Consider the following 19,762-nt stretch of genomic DNA (forward strand, 5'->3'; position numbering starts at 1 on the left):
GGTGAACGGAAGTGGTTGTTAGGCACGCGTTCGTGGGGGAATGATGATGATTGTCACGTTCATTACATTCATGTTGAAGTGCGAATGGATATCATAGAGAGGAACACACATGTTTGAATAGAAAACAGAAATACTTGCATTAATTCATCAGGACACAGCAGAGCTCCTCACCCCCAACAATGGAGTTTAGAGACTCATGCTGTCAGAGATTACAAAATTTAGATCTAAAAATGAGTTGAGATACAAAATAAATCTCTAAAAGTTGTTTAAATACTAAACTAGTAACCTCGGTTTACAGAAAATGAGTAAATTATGATAGATAGTGCAAAAATCCACTTCTGGGGCCCACTTGGTGTGTGCTGGGGCTGAGACTAAAGCTTCTCACGTACCTGGGCTGTTTTGGGCATTCAACGCCAGGTTGTAACGTAATTCTGGCGTTGAACTCCAACTTGTAACGTGTTTCTGGCGCTGGACGCCAGACAGCAACATGAAACTGGTGTTGAACGCCAGTTTACGTCGTCTATCCTTGAGCAAAGTATGGACTATTATATATTGCTGGAAAGCCCTGGATGTTTTCTTTCCAACGCAATTGGAAGCGCATCAATAGGACTCTTGTAGCTCCAGAAATTCCATTCCGAGTGCAGAGAGGTCAGGATCCAACAGCATTAGCAGTCCTTTTCAGCCTGAATCAGATTTTTGCTCAGCTCCCTCAATTTTAGCCAGAAAATACCTGAAATTACAGAAAAACACACAAACTCATAGTAAAGTTCAGAAATATGAGTTTTGCCTAGAAACTAATGAAAATAAACTAAAAACTATATGAAATTAACCCCAAAAAGCGTATAAAATATCCGCTCATCACAACACCAAACTTAAACTGTTGCTTGTCCTCAAGCAACTAGATGAATAAATTAGAATACAAATGAGTCAAGAAACAATAATATCTCAGAGTTTTTGAGTGAAGCTCAGATTCTAATTAAATGAGCGGGGCTAGTAGCTTTTTGCCTCCGAACAGTTTTGGCATCTCACTTTATCCATTGAAGCTCAGAATGATTGGCATCTATAGGAACTCAAAATTCAGATAGTGTTATTGATTCTCCTAGTTCAGTATGTTGATTCTTGAACACAGCTACTTTTATGAGTCTTGGCCGTGGCCCTAAGTACTTTGTTTTCCAGTATTACCACCGGATACATAAATGCCACAGACACATAATTGGGTGAACCTTTTCAGATTGTGACTCAGCTTTGCTAAAGCACCCAATTAGAGGTATCCAGGGTTCTTAAGCACACTCTTCACTTTGCTTTGGACCTTGACTTTAACTGCTCAGTCTCAAGTTTTCACTTGACACCTTCACGCCACAAGCACATGGTTAGGGATAGCTTGGTTTAGCCGCTTAGACCAAGATTTGATTTCCTTAGGACCTCCTATCCACTGATGCTCAAAGCCTTGGATCCTTTTTATTACCCTTGCCTTTTGGTTTTAAGTGTTATTGGCTTTTTCTGCTTGCTTTTTTTTTTTGCAAGCTTTGTATTCACTACTTTTTCTTGCTTCAAGAATCATTTTTATGATTTTTCAGATTGCCAATAACATGTCTCATGTTTATTATTCTTTCAAGAGCCAACATATTTAACATTCAAGAACATCAAATTCCAAAGACATATGCACTGTTCAAGCATTCATTCAGAAGGCAGAAAGCATTGCCACCACATGTAAACAATTAGAAGTTGTTTTATTAAAAACTCGAAAATTATTGCCTCCTTGTTCTAAAGAAAATCTTCTATTTTATTCATGTTTAATGATGATGAGAAAAATAAATTATAGCTTAATTGGGGATAAAATCAAAATATAAATACTTATTGCCATTATATGACTCCTAAGGTGAAACTCAAATAATAGAAAAGAAAGTTATCACAGGGTTAATGTTAAGATCATAACTCAACAACCTTGACTTTGGGAAGCGGATGCCTCTTTAGTCTGTGGGGTGCTTGGCCCTTCAAGAGATAGTTTCTGACGCTTTAGTTCTCTTAATTCACGCCCTTGCACCTCTTGTTCTCTGAGCAGTTTGCAAAGCACACTGTTTTGATTTTGCCGTTCTTCCTTCAATTGATCCATGGTTTCTTGCAACTTAGTGACAGATGCCTCAAGATGCTCCCAGTATTCAAATTGAGGGAGTTCTGGTAGGAATTCTTCCACCCTCCTCTTGATGGGGTCATCCTGCATTTGTTGTTTTTCCATTTGTTGTTTATTCCAACATCTTTGCAGAGCATAGAGATTAGGCTTGGATAAGCCAACCTGGCATCCTTGGAGTTCTTGTTGGCAAGTATGTAGAATTCAGATGGGATCAGTTGATGAACTTCTACTTCTTTTCCCAACATAATGCAATGGATCATCACTGCTCTTCTTATATTGACTTCAGAACGGTTGCTGGTGGGCAATATAGAACGCCCAATGAAGTCCAGCCATCCTTTGGCGACTGGTTTGAGATCTTCTCTCTTGAGTTGACTTGGGGCACCCTTCGTGCTGGTGGTCCACCTGGCTCCAGGGATGCATATATCCTCTAGAATCTTATCCAGGCCCTTGTTTGTTCTCATCATTCTCCTATTGAAGGAGTCTGGGTCATCTTTCAGCTTAGGTAGCTTAAAGATCTCCCTAATTTTGTCAGGGTGGATGTGAACAATCTTTTCTCTGACTACAACCCTGTAGTCATAGAGGGCAGCTCCAGATATTCTCTGCCTGTCTGTTTGCCACAGATTAGCGTAGAATTCTTGAACCATATTCCTTCCTACTTTTGTTTCAGGATTAGCTAGGACTTTCCAATTCCTGTTTCGAATCTGCTCTTGGATCTCCGGATATTCATCTTCTTTCAGATCGAACTTGACTTCCGGGATCACAGATCTTAGACCCATTATTTTGTAGTAATGGTCTGAATGTTCTTTGGTTAAGAACCTCCCTTGATTCCAAAGTGGTTTTGGAATACTCTCTTTCTTGCCTCTTGGAGTGGGTTGTTTTCCTTTAGGAGCCATAATCTTTAGTGGGTATGGTTTAGTGATCACGGATAAACACACCAAACTTAGAGGTTTGCTTGTCCTCAAGCAAAAGAAAAGAAAGGAGAGGGATAGAAGGAGAGCTAGTGTAGAATGGTGGATGAGAGGAAGGAGGCTGAATGGGTTTTTAAAAGGGAGGGGGGTTTTCGAAAATAGGGAGAAAGATAAGATAGAAGATATGATTTAAAAAGATAAGTATGATAAGAAGAGATATGATTTAAAATTGAAAAGATATGAAAGATATTTGAAAAAGATAAAATTGGATTTTTGAAAAAGATAATATGGAGATTTGAAAAAGATATTGATTAGTTGAAAAGATTTTTGAATGAAAAGAGATAGATTTGTTTTAAAAATTTTGAAAAAGAGTTGAATTGGATTGAAAAAAGGATTTGTGCTTATGGATTAAGATATATTTAATATTTTTAAAGAAGGGTTTTTAGAAATTAGGGATTTTAGAAATCAGGGTTTGTAACATGTTTATGCAAGAAATCATGAATTGAAACATGAAAATTAAGATTAAAATGAAAAATATGAAGAGAAAACGAATTTACCTCCTCCCCACCATCCTGGCGTTTGAACGCCCAAACGCTGCATGTTTTGGGCGTTCAACGCCCAACTGCTGCTTCTCCTGGGCGTTCAACGCCCAGCTGTTGCTTCTTTCTGGCGTTGAACGCCAGGAACTCCTTTGTCACTGGGCATTTTTCTGAACGCCCAGGACGCTGTAAATCTGGCGTTAAATGCCCAGAAGGAGCTTCTTTCTGGCGTTTAACGCCCAGATGGCTATCCTTACTGGCGTTCAACGCCCAGTGGATGCTTCTTTTGGGCGTTGAACGCCCAAAACAGACTTTTACTAGCGTTTTCTTGCCAGTGAGCTCTTTTTCTCTGTTTTGTGTGCAGAATCCTTCTGTAACGCTGTAAACTTATACAATTGACTCTTTACCTTAGTATCAATGAACTTTATATAAACAAATAAAATCAAGAATAGGGCAAAATGCTTAGAGGAAGTGATGCCCCATGGCTGGGTTGCCTCCCAGCAAGCGCTTCTTTATTGTCTTTAGCTGGACCTTGCTGAGTTCTTAATCTAGCCTCAGCCTTGAGCACTCTTGCTCAACATTGCCTTCAAGATAGTGCTTGATTCTCTGTCCATTAACAATGAACTTCTTATCAGAATCAATATCTTGAAGCTCCACATAACCATATGGTGATACACTTGTAATCACATATGGTCCTCTCCACCGGGACTTCAGTTTCCCGGGAAATAGCCTGAGCCTAGAGTTAAACAACAGAACCTTTTGTCCTGGTTCAAAGATTCTAGATGACAGCTTTCTGTCATGCCACCTTTTGGATTTCTCTTTGTAAAGCTTGGCATTTTCGAAAGCAGTGAATCTGAATTCCTCTAGCTCATTCAGCTGGAGCAATCTTTTCTCTCCAGCTAATTTGGCATCAAAGTTAAGGAATCTGGTTGCCCAGTAGGCCTTATGTTCCAGTTCCACGGGCAGGTGACAAGCCTTACCATACACAAGTTGGTATGGAGAGGTCCCTATAGGAGTCTAGAATGCTGTTCTGTAAGCCCACAGAGCATCATCCAAGCTTCGTGCCCAATTTTTTCTACGGGTATTCACAATCCATTCCAGGATTCTTTTTAGTTCTCTGTTAGAGACTTCAGCTTGTCCATTTGTCTGCGGATGATATGGAGTTGCTACCTTATGGCAAATCCCATACCGGACCATGGCAGAGTAAAGCTGTTTGTTGCAGAAGTGAGTGCCCCCATCACTGATTAGTACCCTAGGGACACCAAACCTATTGAATATATGTTTCTGGAGGAACTTTAGTACTGTTTTAGTATCATTGGTGGGTGTGGCAATGGCCTCTACCCATTTTGATACATAGTCAACTGCCACCAGAATATAAGTGTTTAAGTATGATGGTGGGAAAGGCCCCATGAAATCAATTCCCCATACATCAAACAACTCAATCTCCAAGATTCCTTGTTGAGGCATGGCATAACTATGAGGCAAATTACCAGCTCTCTGGTAACTGTCACAGTTACGTACAAACTCTCGGGAATCTCTATAGAGTGTAGGCCAGTAGAATCCACATTGGAGGACCTTGGTGGCTGTTCGCTCACCTCCGAAATGGCCTCCATATTGTGATCCATGGCAATGCCATAAGATCCTCTGCGCTTCTTCTCTAGGCACACACCTACGGATTATTCCATCTGCACATCTCTTAAAGAGATAGGGTTCATCCCACAAGTAGTACTTTGCATCAGTAATTAATTTTTTCTTTTGTTGCCTGCTGTACTCCTTGGGAATGAACCTTGCAGCTTTGTAGTTTGCAATGTCTGCAAACCATGGTAATTCCTGAATGGCGAATAAATGCTCATCCGGAAAGGTTTCAGAGATCTCAATAAAGGGGGGGGGGACGCCCCTTCCACTGGTTCTATCCGGGAAAGATGGTCAGCCACTTGGTTTTCCTTCCCTTTTCTGTCTCTTATTTCTATATCAAACTCTTGCAGAAGTAACACCCATCTTATGAGTTTGGGTTTTGTATCCTGCTTTGTGAGTAGATATTTAAGAGCAGCATGATCTGTGTATACAATCACTTTTGATCCTAGTAAGTATGATCTAAACTTGTCAATGGCATAAACCACTGCAAGCAATTCTTTTTCCGTGGTTGTGTAATTTTTCTGGGCATCATTCAAAACACGACTAGCATAATAAATGACATGCAGAAGCTTGTCATGCCTTTGCCCCAGTAATGCACCAAAGACGTGATCACTAGCATCACACATTAATTCGAACGGTAATGTCCAGTCTGGTGCAGAGATAATTGGTGCTGTGACCAGCTTAGCTTTCAGAGTTTCAAACGCCTGCAGACACTCTGTGTCAAACACAAATGGCATGTCAGCAGCTAGCAGGTTGCTTAGAGGTTTTGCAATTTTTGAAAAATCTTTTATAAAGCTCCTATAGAATCCTGCATGCCCCAGAAAGTTTCTGATTGCCTTAACATTAGCAGGTGGTGGTAATTTTTCAATTACCTCTATTTTAGCTTGATCTATCTCTATTCCCTTGTTTGAAATTTTATGCCCAAGGACAATCCCTTCAGTTTAAAACCAGGTTGGTCTCTTGGCATCTTTTCAAAACCAGTGTCAAGTGATCAAGACAGGAGCTGAATGAGTCTCCATATACTGAGAAGTCATCCATGAAGACTTCTAGAAATTTTTCCACCATATCAGAGAAAATAGAAAGCATGCATCTCTGAAAGGTTGCAGGCGCATTACACAGCCCAAAAGGCATCCTTCTGTAAGCAAATACTCCAGATGGACATGTGAATGCTGTTTTCTCTTGATCTTGGGGATCTACTGCAATTTGGTTGTAGCCTGAATAGCCATCCAAAAAGTAGTAATAATTATGACCTGCTAGTCTTTCTAGCATCTGGTCTATGAATGGTAAAGGAAAATGATCCTTTCTGGTGGCTGTATTGAGCCTTCTGTAGTCAATACACATGCGCCACCCTGTAACTGTTCTGGTAGGAACAAGTTCATTTTTTTCATTATGAACCACTGTCATGCCTCCCTTTTTAGGGACAACTTGAACAGGACTCACCCAGGGGCTATCTGAAATAGGATAAATAATCCCAGCCTCCAGTAATTTAGTGACCTTTTTCTGCACCACTTCCTTCATGGTTGGATTTAGCCGCCTCTGTGGTTGAACCACTGGCTTAGCATTGTCCTCCAATAAGATCTTGTGCATGCATCTAGCTGGGCTTATGCCCTTAATGTCATATATGGACCACCCAAGAGCTGTCTTGTGTGTCCTTAGCACTTGAATTAGTGCTTCCTCTTCCTGTGGATTTAAAGCAGAGCTTATGATCACTGGAAAAGTATCACCTTCTCCCAGAAATGCATATTTCAGGGATGGTGGTAATGGTTTGAGCTCAGGTTTAGGAGGTTTTTCCTCTTCCTGAGGAATTTTTAGAGACTCTTTTAATTCCTCTGAATCCTCTAGATCAGGTGGAATATCTTTAAAGATGTTTTCCAGCTCTGATTCGAGACTCTCAGCCATGTTGATCTCTTCTACCAAAGAGTCAATAAGATCAACTTTCATGCAGTCTTTTGGTGTGTCTGGATGCTGCATGGCTTTGACAGCATTCAACTTAAACTCATCTTCATTGACTCTCAGGGTGACTTCCCCCTTTTGGACATCAATGAGAGTTCGTCCAGTTGCCAGGAAAGGTCTTCCTAGAATGAGAGTAGCACTCTTGTGCTCCTCCATCTCCAACACTACGAAGTCAGTGGGAAAGGCGAATGGCCCAACCATGACAATCATGTCCTCAATCATGCCTGATGGGTATTTAATGGAGCCATCAGCAAGTTGGAGACATATCTGGGTTGGTTTAACTTCTTCAGTTAAGCAAAGCTTTCTTATAGTGGATGCTGGTATTAGATTGATGCTTGCCCCAAGATCGCATAAAGCTGTCCTGGTGCAATTTCCCTCTAATGTGCATGGTATTAGAAAGCTTCCGGGATCTTTAAGTTTTTCAGGAAAGCTTTTCAGAATGACTGCACTGCATTCTTCAGTGAGGAAAACTCTTTCAGTTTCTCTCCAATCCTTCTTTTGACTCAAAATCTCTTTCATGAACTTGGCATAAGAAGGTATTTGCTCAAGTGCCTCTGCAAACGGAATCTTAATTTCAAGAGTCCTGAGATAATCTGCAAAGCGAGCAAATTGCTTACCCTGCTCCTCTTGGCGGAGTTTTTGAGGATAAGGTATCTTGGCTTTATATTCCTCAACCTTGGTTGCTGTAGGTTTATTTCCTACAGAAGTGGTTAAAGAAGCCTTTTTAGAGGGGTTGTCATCAGTACTTGTGGGTGTCTGATCCCTCACTGGCATTTGAATGCCAGGGTTGGAAGCTGGAGTGACGTTAGACGCCAATTCCTCAACTGTTCCTGGCGTCTGAACGCCAGAACTGTGCTTCCTTTGAGCATTCAACGCCAGTTTTTTGCTTGTTTCTGGCGTTGAACGCCAGTTCTGAGCATGGCCTGGGCGTTCAGCGCCAGCCTTCCACCCAATTTCTGGCGTTTTGACGCCATAATTATTTTTTCCTGGGCTCTCACTGTCCTCAGATGGATTATGGGTGGTTTCTCATTCCTTAGCTTCCTGCTGCTTTGAGGTGGGGTATTTAATGTTTTCCCACTTCTTAATTGAACTGCTTGGCATTCTTCTGTTATTTGTTTTGACAGCTGCTATTTTGTTTGCTTCAATTGTTCATCCATATTTATATTAGCCATCTTTTTCTCTTGTAGTCTATCTTTGAATTCGGCTAACTGTTGTGTTAGAAAGTCCAATTGCTGATTGAATTCAGCAGCTTGTTCTACAGGACTGAGTTCAGCAGTTACTGTTTTAACCTCTTCTTTCATGGAAGGGTCACTGCTTAGGTACAGATACTGATTTCTGGCAACTGTATCAATAAGCTCTTGAGCTTCTTCAATTGTCTTTCTCATGTGGATAGATCCACCAGCTGAGTAATCTAGAGAGATCTGAGCTCTTTCTGTAAGCCCATAATAGAAGATGTCTAACTGAACCCACTTTGAAAACATTTCAGAGGGGCATTTTTGTAGCATCTCTCTGTATCTCTCCCAGGCATCATAAAGAGATTCATTATCTCCTTGTTTAAAGCCTTGGATGTCCAGCCTTAGCTGTGTCATCCGTTTTGGAGGAAAGTATTGATTCAGGAATTTTTCTGTCAGCTATTTCCATGTCCTTATGCTAGCCTTAGGTTAGTTATTTAACCACCTCTTGGCTTGGTCTTTTATAGCAAATGGAAACAGTAATAATCTGTAGACATCCTGATCTAATTCCTTATCATGTACTGTGTCAGCAATTTGTAAAAATTATGCCAGAAACTTTGTAGGTTCTTCCTGTGGAAGACCGAAATACTGGCAGCTTTGCTGCACCATGATAATGAGCTGAGGATTCAACTCAAAGCTACTGACTCCAATGGAGGGTATGCAGATACTACTCCCATATGAAGCAGTAGAGGGGTTAGCATATGACCCCAAAGTCCTTCTGGACTGTTCATTTCCACTTAGATCCATGATGGAGAAAGGGAGATGATGTAATAAAAAATTATTTTTATTTATTTATTTATTTCTTTATTTATTTCGAAAATAAAATAAATTAAAAAAAATAAATAAAAATGGGTGAAGATTTTCAAAAAAAATGAGGAGAGAGAAAGTGGTTAGGAAGTTTTGAAAAGGATATGATGATTTTTTTTGAAAGAGGTTTTAAATTTTGAATTAAAAATCTGAATTTTAAAGGTAAATTTAAAAAATTTGCTTTAAAATAGAGAGAAAAGATATTTTTTGAATTTAAAGAGGAGAGAGAAAAACAATAAGATAGCATAAGATTTAAAATTTTTAGATCTAATGCTCCTTGTTTTCAAAAATTTTGGAGGGAAAACACCAAGGAACACCAAACTTAAAAATTTTAAGATCAAGACACAAGGAAAACTCAAGAACACTTTGAAGATTCACAAGAACACAAGAACATGAAGAAGGAACACCAATCTTAAAATTTTTAGAAAACCAAAATAAGATTTTTCGAAAACCAAAGAAAAACCAACAAGGAAACACCAAACTTGAAGTTTGGCACAAGATTTAATGTAAAAATTATTTTTGAAAAAGAATTTTAAAAAGAAGGTACCCAATTTACCAAGAACACAGACCAACGCTCTAGCCAAATAGGCAGTAAATGTAACACTTGTTTTGAAAAATATTTTTAATAACTAAGAAAAAAATAATATTTTTATTTTATTTTATTTTTTTTTTTGAAAAGAATATAAAAGACTCTGACCCAAACAACAAAATTTTCCTAATCTAAGCAACATGATTCACCGTCAGTTGTTCAAACTCAAACAATCCCCGGCAACAGTGCCAAAAACTTGGTGCACGAAATTGTGATGTCAATGTTCACATTACTCTCTTACAATTTCGCACAACTAACCAGCAAGTGCATTGGGTCGTCCAAGTAATACCTTACATGAGTAAGGGTCGATCCCACGGAGATTGTTGGCTTGAAGCAAGCTATGGTTATCTCGTAACTCTTAGTCAGGATATAATATCAATAATAATTCTTAATTTGAATTGTGAAAAGTAAGAAGGGCAGAACACAAATTATACTTGTATGCAATGATGGAGAATATGTTGGAGTTTTGGAGATGCTTTGTCTTCTGAAATTCTGCTTTCCTCTGTTTCTGATTCACGCATGCACGTCCTCGTATGGCAAGCTGTGTGTTGGTGGATCACCGTTGTCAATGGCTACCATCCATCCTTCCAGTGAAAAGGGTCCAGGTGCGCTGTCACTGCACGGCTAACCATCTGCAGGTTCTCGATCGTACCGGAATAGGATTTACTATCCTTTTGCGTCTGTCACTATGCCCAGCACTTGCGAGTTTGAAGATTGTCACAGTCATTCAATCCCTAAATACTACTCGGAATACCACAGACAAGGTTTAGACTTTCCGGATTCTCTTGAATGCTGCCATCAATCTAGCTTATACCACGAAGATTCTGATTAAGAGATCCAAGAGATATTCATTCATTCTACGGTGAACGGAAGTGGTTGTCAGGGATGCGTTCGTGGGGGAATGATGATGATTGTCACATTCATCACATTCATGTTGAAGTGCGAATGGATATCATAGAGAGGAACACACATGTTTGAATAGAAAACAGAAATACTTGCATTAATTCATCAGGACATAACAGAGCTCCTCACCCCCAACAATGGAAATTAGAGACTCATGCCGTCAGAGATTACAAAGTTCAGATCTAAATATGTCATGAGATACAAAATAAATCTTTAAAAGTTGTTTAAATACTAAACTAGTAACCTAGGTTTACAGAAAATGAGTAAATTATGATAGATAGTGCAGAAATCCACTTCTGGGGCCCACTTGATGTGTGCTGGGACTGAGACTAAAGCTTCTCACGTGTCTGGGCTGTTTTGGGCGTTCAACGCCAGGTTGTAACGTAATTCTGGGGTTGAACTCCAATTTGTAACGTGTTTCTGGCGCTGGACGCCAGACAGCAACATGGAACTGGCGTTGAACGCCCGTTTACGTCGTCTATCCTTGAGCAAAGTATGGATTATTATATATTGCTGGAAAGCTCTGGATGTCTTCTTTCAAACGCAATTGGAAGCGCGTCAATTGGACTCTTGTAGCTCCAGAAATTCCATTCGGAGTACATAGAGGTCAGGATCCAACAGCATCAGCAGTCCTTTTTCAGCCTGAATCAGATTTTTGCTCAGCTCCCTCAATTTCAGCCAGAAAATACCTGAAATTATAGAAAAATACACAAACTCATAGTAAAGTCCAGAAATATGAATTTTTCCTAGAAACTAATGAAAATAAACTAAAAACTAACTAAAACATACTAAAAACTATATGAAATTAACCCCAAAAAGCGTATAAAATATCCGCTCATCATTCCTCCATGAGGGATTATAGGTGTTTCCATAGGGTTCACCCATGTAATTCACCTCTGCTATTGCAGGGTTCTCATGATCATAAGCTTCTTCTTCAGAAGATGCCTCTTTAGTACTGTTGGATGATTCCTTCAATCCATTCAGACTCTGAGAGATCATATTGACTTGTTGAGTCAATATTTTATTCTGAGCCAATATGGCATTCAGAGTATCAATTTCAAGAACTCCCTTCCTCATAGGCGTCCCATTATTCACAGGATTCCTTTCAGAAGTGTACATGAACTGGTTATTTGCAACCATGTCAATGAGTTCTTGAGCTTCTGCAGGCGTTTTCTTTAGGTGAATGGATCCACCTGCAGAATGGTCCAATGACATCTTTGATAACTTAGACAGACCATTATAGAATATATCTAGAATGGTCCATTCTGAAAGCATGTCAGAAGGACACTTTTTGGTCAGTTCCTTGTATCTCTCCCAAGCATCAAAGAGGGATTCACCTTCTTTCTGTCTGAAGGTTTGAACATCCACTCTAAGCTTGCTAAGATTTTGAGGAGGAAAGAACTTGGCTAAGAAAGCCGTGACCAGCTTTTCCCAAGAGTTCAGGGTATCCTTAGGTTGAGAGTCCAACCATACTCTAGCTCTATCTCTTACAACAAACGGGAAAAGCATAAGCCTGTAGACCTCGGGATCAACCCCATTGGTCTTAACAGTATCACAGATCTGCAAGAATTCAATTAAGAACTGAAAAGGATCTTCGGATGGAAGTCCATGAAACTTGCAGTTCTGTTGGATTAGAGAAACTAATTGAGGTTTAAGCTCAAAATTGTTTGCTCCAATGGCAGGGATTGAGATGCTTATTCCATGTAAATTGGAATTTGGTGCAGTGAAGTCACCAAGCATTTTCCTTGCATTGTTATTATTTTCGATCATGTTTTCTTCTTTTTCGAAAATTTCTGTCAGATTTTCTCCAGAGAGTTGTGCTTTGGCTTCCCTTAGCTTCCTCTTCAGAGTCCTTTCAGGTTCAGGATCAGCTTCAACAAGAATGTTCTTATCCTTGTTCCTGCTCATATGATAAAGAAGAAAACAGAAAAGAAAATATGGAATCCTCTATGTCACAGTATAGAGATTCCTGTATGTGAGTAGAAGAAGATGAGAATAAAATAAGAGAAATTCGAACACCAAGAGGAAGAGAGGGTTTGAATTTTGAGATGAATAGAAGTGTTAGTAAATAAATAAATAATTAGAAGGAGATGAGAGAGAGGGAATTTCGAAAATTAATTAAATTAAAAATAAAATTTTAAGTTAAATTTTGAAAATTAAAATTGAAATCAAATTAAATTAAAAATTAAAACAATTAGTTAAAAAAAAGAAATTTGAAAAAGGGGGAAGGGATTTTCGAAAATTAGAGAGAGAGAATTAGTTAGGTAGTTTTGAAAAGGAAATGATTGAAACAAAAAGATGGGATTGATTGAAAAAGATTTGAAAATCAATTTGAAAAAGATAAGAAGTTAGAAGAGATTTTGAAATCGATTTTGAAAAAGATATGATTGAAATTGAAAAAGATATGATTGAAAATTATTTTGAAAAAGGTTTGAAAAAGAAATTTAAAAAGATTTGATTTTGAAAATTAAAGTTGATTACTTGACTAACAAGAAACAAAAAGATTTGATTTTAAAATTTAAAGATTGAACCTTTCTTATTAGGCAAGTAACAAAGTTAATATTTTTGAATCAATCACATTAATTGTTAGCATTGCAGTAAAAAATATGGAATAAAAATAAGAAAAAGATTTTGAAAATTAATTTGAAATTTTCGAAAATATGAAGGAAAAATTGAAAAAGATTTGATTTTTGAAAAAGATTTGAAAAAGATAGAATTTTTAAATTGAAAAATTGATTTAACTCATAGGAAACAACTAGATTTTAAAAATTTTTAAAAAAGTCAACTCAAATTTTTGAATTTGATGAGAAGAAAAAGGGAAAGATATTTTTTTGATTTTTAAATTTTTAATGATGAAAGAGAAAAACATCAAAAAGACTCAAAACATGAAAATTATGAATCAAAACATGTGATGCATGCAAGAACACTATGAATGTCAAGATGAACACCAAGAACACTTTGAATATCAAGATGAACATCAAGACTTATTTTTGAAAAATTTTCAAGAAAAGAAAACATGCAAAACACCAAACTTAGAAATTTTTAATTTTTTAGACACTAACAAATTGAAAATGCATATAAAAAACAAGAAAAGACACAAAACAAGAAAATATGAAGATCAAACAAGAAGACTGGCCAAGAACGACTTGAAGATCATGAAGAATGCAATGCATGAAATTTTCGAAAATAATTTTTAGAAAATTAAAAAGATGCAATTGACACCAAACTTAAAACTTGACTCTAGACTCAAGCAAGAAACACAAAAAATATTTTTGATTTTATGATTTAGTAAATGTTTTTTTTATTTTTCGAAAATTAATTGGGAAAAACGAAAAAAAAAATTTTGATTTTTTTCGAAAATAAGAATAATAAAAACAAAAAGGTTAAAATTAAAATAAAGTTACCTAATCTGAGCAACAAGATGAACCGTTAGTTGTCCAAACTCGAACAATCCCCGGCAACGGCGCCAAAAACTTGGTGCGCAGAAATCGTGATGGTTCCATTCCTTGGTAACGGTGCTGAAAACTTTATACGCACGTTCATAATCTTAATTCTTTGTCACAACTTCGCACAACTGACCAGCAAGTGCACTGGGTCGTCCAAGTAATAAACCTTACATTAGTAAGGGTCGATCCCACGGAGATTGTCGGCTTGAAGCAAGCTATGGTCACCTTGTAAATCTCAGTCAGGCGGATTCAAATGGTTTTAGAGTTTTAGTAATTAAAAGATAAATAAAACATAAACTAGGATAGAGATACTTATGTAATTCATTGGTGAGAATTTCAGATAAGCATATAGAGATGCTTTCGTTCCTCTGAACCTCTGCTTTCCTGCTGTCTTCATCCAATCATTCCTACTCCTTTCCATGGCAAGCTTTATGTAGGGCATCACCGTTGTCAATGGCTACATCCCATCCTCTCTGTGAAAATGGTCCAATGCGCTGTCACTGCATGGCTAATCATCTGTCGGTTCTCTATCATACTGGAATAGGATTTACTATCCTTTTGCGTCAGTCACTACGCCCAACACTCATGAGTTTGAAGCTCGTCACAGCCATCCCTTCCCAGATCCTACTCGGAATACCACAGACAAGGTTTAGACCTTCCGGATCTCAAGAATGGCCACCCATGGGTTCTAACTTATACCACGAAGATTCTAATATCTCGAACTCGGTCCTCTGTATTAGATATCTAAGAGATATTCATTCTAGCTTGTTTGCATGTAGAACGGAAGTGTTTGTCAGGTGATGCCAAGGCATCTTAGGCGAGTTTCACTAGCATTTTTCTGTTAGTTTTAGTTGTTTTATGCACTTTCTTGAGTTTAAAGTAACCAAGAATGGTTAAATGAATAACAAAGCAATGAACCATCCAAACAGTATGATTTTTATGCAAATTTCATGAGTTTTTAGTTATATTACTTGAATGCTATGAATGGAAGATTCTCATAAAAATTTGCAAGACTTTGATGCAGTTGTTTGGATGATTTCAGGAAAGAAGAGGCTAGGCAAGGAAGCAACAAAAATCAATAAAGGAAGCTTGAATATCACATGTGGAGTTTAAGTTCCAGTTTAAGCTTAAACTGGAACTTAAACGGCCAAAATCATGAAAGCTGAGGAAAGGGTGAAAGTGGCGTTTAACCTCCAGTTTAACCTTAAACTGGAAGTTAAACGCCAGAAATGGGAAATGCACCAGGGAGCCATTTCCACCTTTAAGCTCCAGTTTAACCTTAAACTGGAGCTTAAACATGTTCGACCAAGTTTTCTCCTCCAGGGTTGCTTTCTCCATTTCCACGTTTAAGCTCCAGTTTAACCTTAAACTGGAGCTTAAACGTGTTCGACCTCCAGGGGTTGCTTTCTCCGCTTCCACCTTTAAGCTCCAGTTTAACCTTAAACTGGAGCTTAAACGTGTTCGACCTCCAGGGCTGCTTTTCCTATCTCCACGTTTAAGCTTCAGTTTAACCTTAAACTGAAGCTTAAACGTGTTCGACTACGTTACCCTCCAGGGCTGCCTTCTTCCATTTCCACGTTTAAGCTTCAGTTTAACCTTAAACTGAAGCTTAAACGTGCTTCCACAAAAGGCATCACTGGAAGTGTCTGGCGTTTAAGCTGCAGTTTAAGCTTAAACTGCAACTTAAACACCACTCTTGGAAAAGGTTTCTGGGCCAAAAATATTGCAGTTTAAGTTAGCATTTGAGCACAAACATTAACTTAAACTTACTCTGGTATGAAACCCAATTGAATATCATGGTTTATGGGATTGGGCCTGAAGGATTGATGAGTCTGGAATTTCAATTTGTTGAGTCATGTGTCATTACTTGATTATCACTAAGTTGGCTCAATGAATGTTACAGAATTTGGATCAGCAGCCTCATCAAGATTATGGATCATAAACCCAAAGCAAAAGGAAAGCAGGGAGAGGCCTCAAAGCCCAAGAAACACAACAGAAGCTCAATGAAGAAAGTGTATAAATAGGATAGAATTTAAGTTAGAGGGACGGACTTTTACTTTTACCTTTTCATTTTTGCTAGTTTTCATACCTTTGTAATTGAATTCAGAGCTATGACTCACTAAACCCCCTTTCATTGGGTTAGGGAGCTCTATTGTAATTCAATGAATCAATAATAGTTTATCTTCTTCTTCAATCTTTTCTCTTGAATTTTGTTAGAAAGCTTCTCGATCTAATTCCATTGGGTAGTTGTCTTGGGAAAGAAACTACCCATAATTGGAATCCTTCGGAACCTTGGGAAAGGAATGGAGGATTCATGCTAGAGAAGCTTTCTCACAGTGAATTGGATTGGGGTTTGGATGGATATTGTGACATGTAATCCTACCAAATTGTGGTTCATGAAACTGTGTGGTATAATCAGTGATCGAGCATCATCTCTTCTTATGAACATTTAAACCAAGGGATTGGGAATTTGTTTGTTTTTAGAGAGAATTGATGAGCCAAGGGATTGGGATCCAATCATATAAGATTGCCAAGCAAAATTCAATGAACGCATTGGTTGAGGAAGAGATAAACATGTTTTGATTCGGAGATCTCAATATCTCCTATAACCCAATGAATTCCCCATCTCCGATTTCCACTTTCTCTTTACATTCTGCAACTCAATTCATGCAATCACCCCTATTCCCTTTTAATTTCAGCAATTTAGCTTCTCGCTCTTTAATTCATGCAATTTAAGATTCCGCAATTTCAATTTCTTGCCATTTACGTTTCCCGCCAATTTTACATTCCGCAACTCTCATCTAATTCTTGATTCCGCTCAACTAGACACACTTCTAATACGAATTTCTCATTCAACCAATCCTTGTGGGATTCGACCTCACTCTATTGTGAGTTTTTACTTGACGATAACCGGTGCACTTGCCGGAAGGAATTTTGCCGATTGTGCAATTTCCTAAATCGTAGCATAACTAGTTTATGCGCATCAAGTTTATGGCGCCGTTGCCGGGGATTGGTTTTCGATTGACAATTCTCAAATTGGAAGTTAACTAGATTGAGCATTTTTCTTGCTTTGTTAATTCAGTTCAAGTTACTTGTTGAATTTCAATTTCTGCACTCTGTTACATGCTTTCTTTCTTTATGCCTTTAAATTCAAGCAACTAACTCACTGACTCACTAACTATTTGAATTAATTCCTCAACTGTTCTAACCATACTCTTCCATTAACCAAGAGTATTTCACTTGTTTGTTGCCTGTGCTGTGTTCTTGTATGACAGGTAGGAGAGGAGAGACATCAACTCCTCCATATACTGAACCAGAGAGGACCCTTCATAGACTTAGAAGGGAAGCAAGAGGGAAGAGAGTACTGGGAGAAGAAGAATCTGAAGGAGAATCTGAGGACAATTTTGAGGAAGCTTTAGATCTCAACATGGATAGAGAAGTTCACAACCATGAGAGGGATGATGGAAACAATGCCATTCCTGAGAGGAGGGTTCTTGGTTCATACATAAACCCAACCTCTGGGAATTGTGGTAGCAGCATTCAGAAACCAACCATTCAGGCCAACAATTTTGAGCTCAAACCACAGCTAATATCACTTGTGGAGAATCATTGTTCATTTGGTGGGAGTGCTAATGAAGACCCAAACCAACATCTCACAAAATTCCTGAGAATTTGCGACACTGTGAAGTCTAATGGAGTCCAGGAAGATGCCTATAAACTGCTTTTGTTCCCATTTTCACTTAGGGACAAGGCAGCTAAGTGGCTGGAATCATTCCCAAGGGGGAGCCTAACAACCTGGGATGAGGTGGAAAGTAAGTTTCTGGCACGTTTCTACCCCCCACAAAAGGTCAATAGGCTTCGATCTGAGGTTCAGACGTTTAGACAACAAGATGGTGAAACTCTCTACGAGGCATGGGAGAGGTTCAAGGATTTGATAAGGAAATGCCCACCAGACATGTTCCATGACTGGGTGCAATTGCATATTTTCTATGATGGACTTTCTTATGAATCAAGGAAGGCTGTAGACCATTCATCAGGAGGTTCATTGAACAGGAAAAAGACTGTGGAAGAAGCCATTGAAGTGATTGAGACAGTGGCTGAGAATGAGTACTACTATGCATCAGAGAGACACAACACTAAGGGAGTCATGGAGCTGAACCATGTTGATACAATTCTAGCCCAAAACAAGGTGTTTGCCAAGCAACTAGCAGAGCTCACCAGGAAATTAGAAACAAAGCAAGTGGCTGCAATACACACACAAGATCAAGAGGAAGTAAGCACTGAAGAAGGTGATTGGGAAGAGGCCAACTATGTGGGAAACCAACAAAGGCAATCATATGATCCACATTCCAACACTTACAATCCAGGATAGAAAAACCACCCAAACTTTGGGTGGGGGAACCAACAAACCCAACCACAAAACCACAAACCTTACAACCACAACCAACACAACAATTCCACATACCAAAACTCCAACCAAAGATTATACCAAGCCACACAAAACACTTACACCCAACCATCATATCATGGCCAAAATAATCAACCTACCCAACCTAATCCGAACCAACAATTTCAAGATCAATTAAACAGGATAGAAGGAATGCTTGCAACCATGAGTCAAGACATAACCGAATTGAAAGCCTTTAAGGAAGAAGTAAATTCTAACCTGCAAAACCAAGGAGCTGCTATCCAGAAGCTAGAAAATCAAATTGTGTATTTGTCTAAGCAAACCCCTGGGCCAAGCGTTTCTCATGCTGCCAAGGCTATTGCAAGGGAAGAATGTAAGGCCATAACCCTCAGAAGTGGAAAGAATCTAAAGGAGATCTCAAAGGAAACCACAGAGGATGAAGCAAAGGAAAATGTGAGGGACAAGGAACAAGGACAATCTTTTACACCGTCTGCAACAAAAGAAAAAGAAAAAGAGGTCCTGAAGCCTTATACACCTAAAGCACCATATCCTCAACGTTTGATGAAAAGTGAAAAGGATGGCCAATTCTCCAGGTTCTTGGAGATTTTCAAGAAGCTTCAAATCAACATTCCGTTTGCTGAGGCAATAGAGCAAATGCCACTCTATGCAAAATTCTTAAAGGAATTAATGACCAAGAAGAGAAGCTGGAGAAATGAGGAAACTGTGTTGTTAACTGAAGAATGCAGTGCCATCATTCAGCACAAATTGCCTCAGAAATTGAAGGATCCAGGCAGTTTCCAAATCCCCTGCATCATAGGAGAAGTCATGGTGGAGAAGGCCTTGTGTGATTTAGGGGCCAGTATCAATTTGATGTCTCTAACAATGATGAGAAGAATGAAGATTGAGGAAGCTAAACCAACAAGAATGGCCCTCCAATTGGCAGATCGAACTTTTAAATTCCCTCATGGGATAGTTGAGGATTTGTTGGTGAAAGTGGGAGATTTTATATTTCCTGCTGATTTTGTGGTGTTAGATATGGAGGAAGAAGCCAAAGCTTCAATAATTCTGGGAAGACCCTTCCTGGCTACTGCTGGAGCCATCATAGATGTACAAAAGGGTGAACTCACTCTTAGACTACATGATGAGAAATTGGTGTTTAACGTATTCAAGGCAATGAGCTATCCATCAGAATCACTAAGGGAATGCATGAG

At 38.7% G+C, this 19,762-nt stretch overlaps 2 non-coding genes across 2 annotated transcripts; one reads left to right on the plus strand and one right to left on the minus strand.

The window, feature by feature from the left end:
* The first annotated feature begins 11,966 nt into the window (after nt 1-11,966).
* Nucleotides 11,967-12,074, plus strand: LOC148568049 (small nucleolar RNA R71). The gene has a single exon (XR_015883047.1). It is a non-coding gene; the product is annotated as a small nucleolar RNA R71 (small nucleolar RNA).
* A 5,922-nt stretch (nt 12,075-17,996) lies between these two features.
* LOC148568050 (small nucleolar RNA R71) lies at nt 17,997-18,100 on the minus strand. The gene has a single exon (XR_015882831.1). It is a non-coding gene; the product is annotated as a small nucleolar RNA R71 (small nucleolar RNA).
* Nucleotides 18,101-19,762: the final 1,662 nt, after the last annotated feature.

This window comes from Arachis ipaensis, chromosome B4, assembly GCF_059453495.1.
Source record: "Arachis ipaensis isolate K30076 ecotype BB chromosome B4, ASM5945349v1, whole genome shotgun sequence".
NCBI classification, from domain to species: domain Eukaryota; kingdom Viridiplantae; phylum Streptophyta; class Magnoliopsida; order Fabales; family Fabaceae; genus Arachis; species Arachis ipaensis.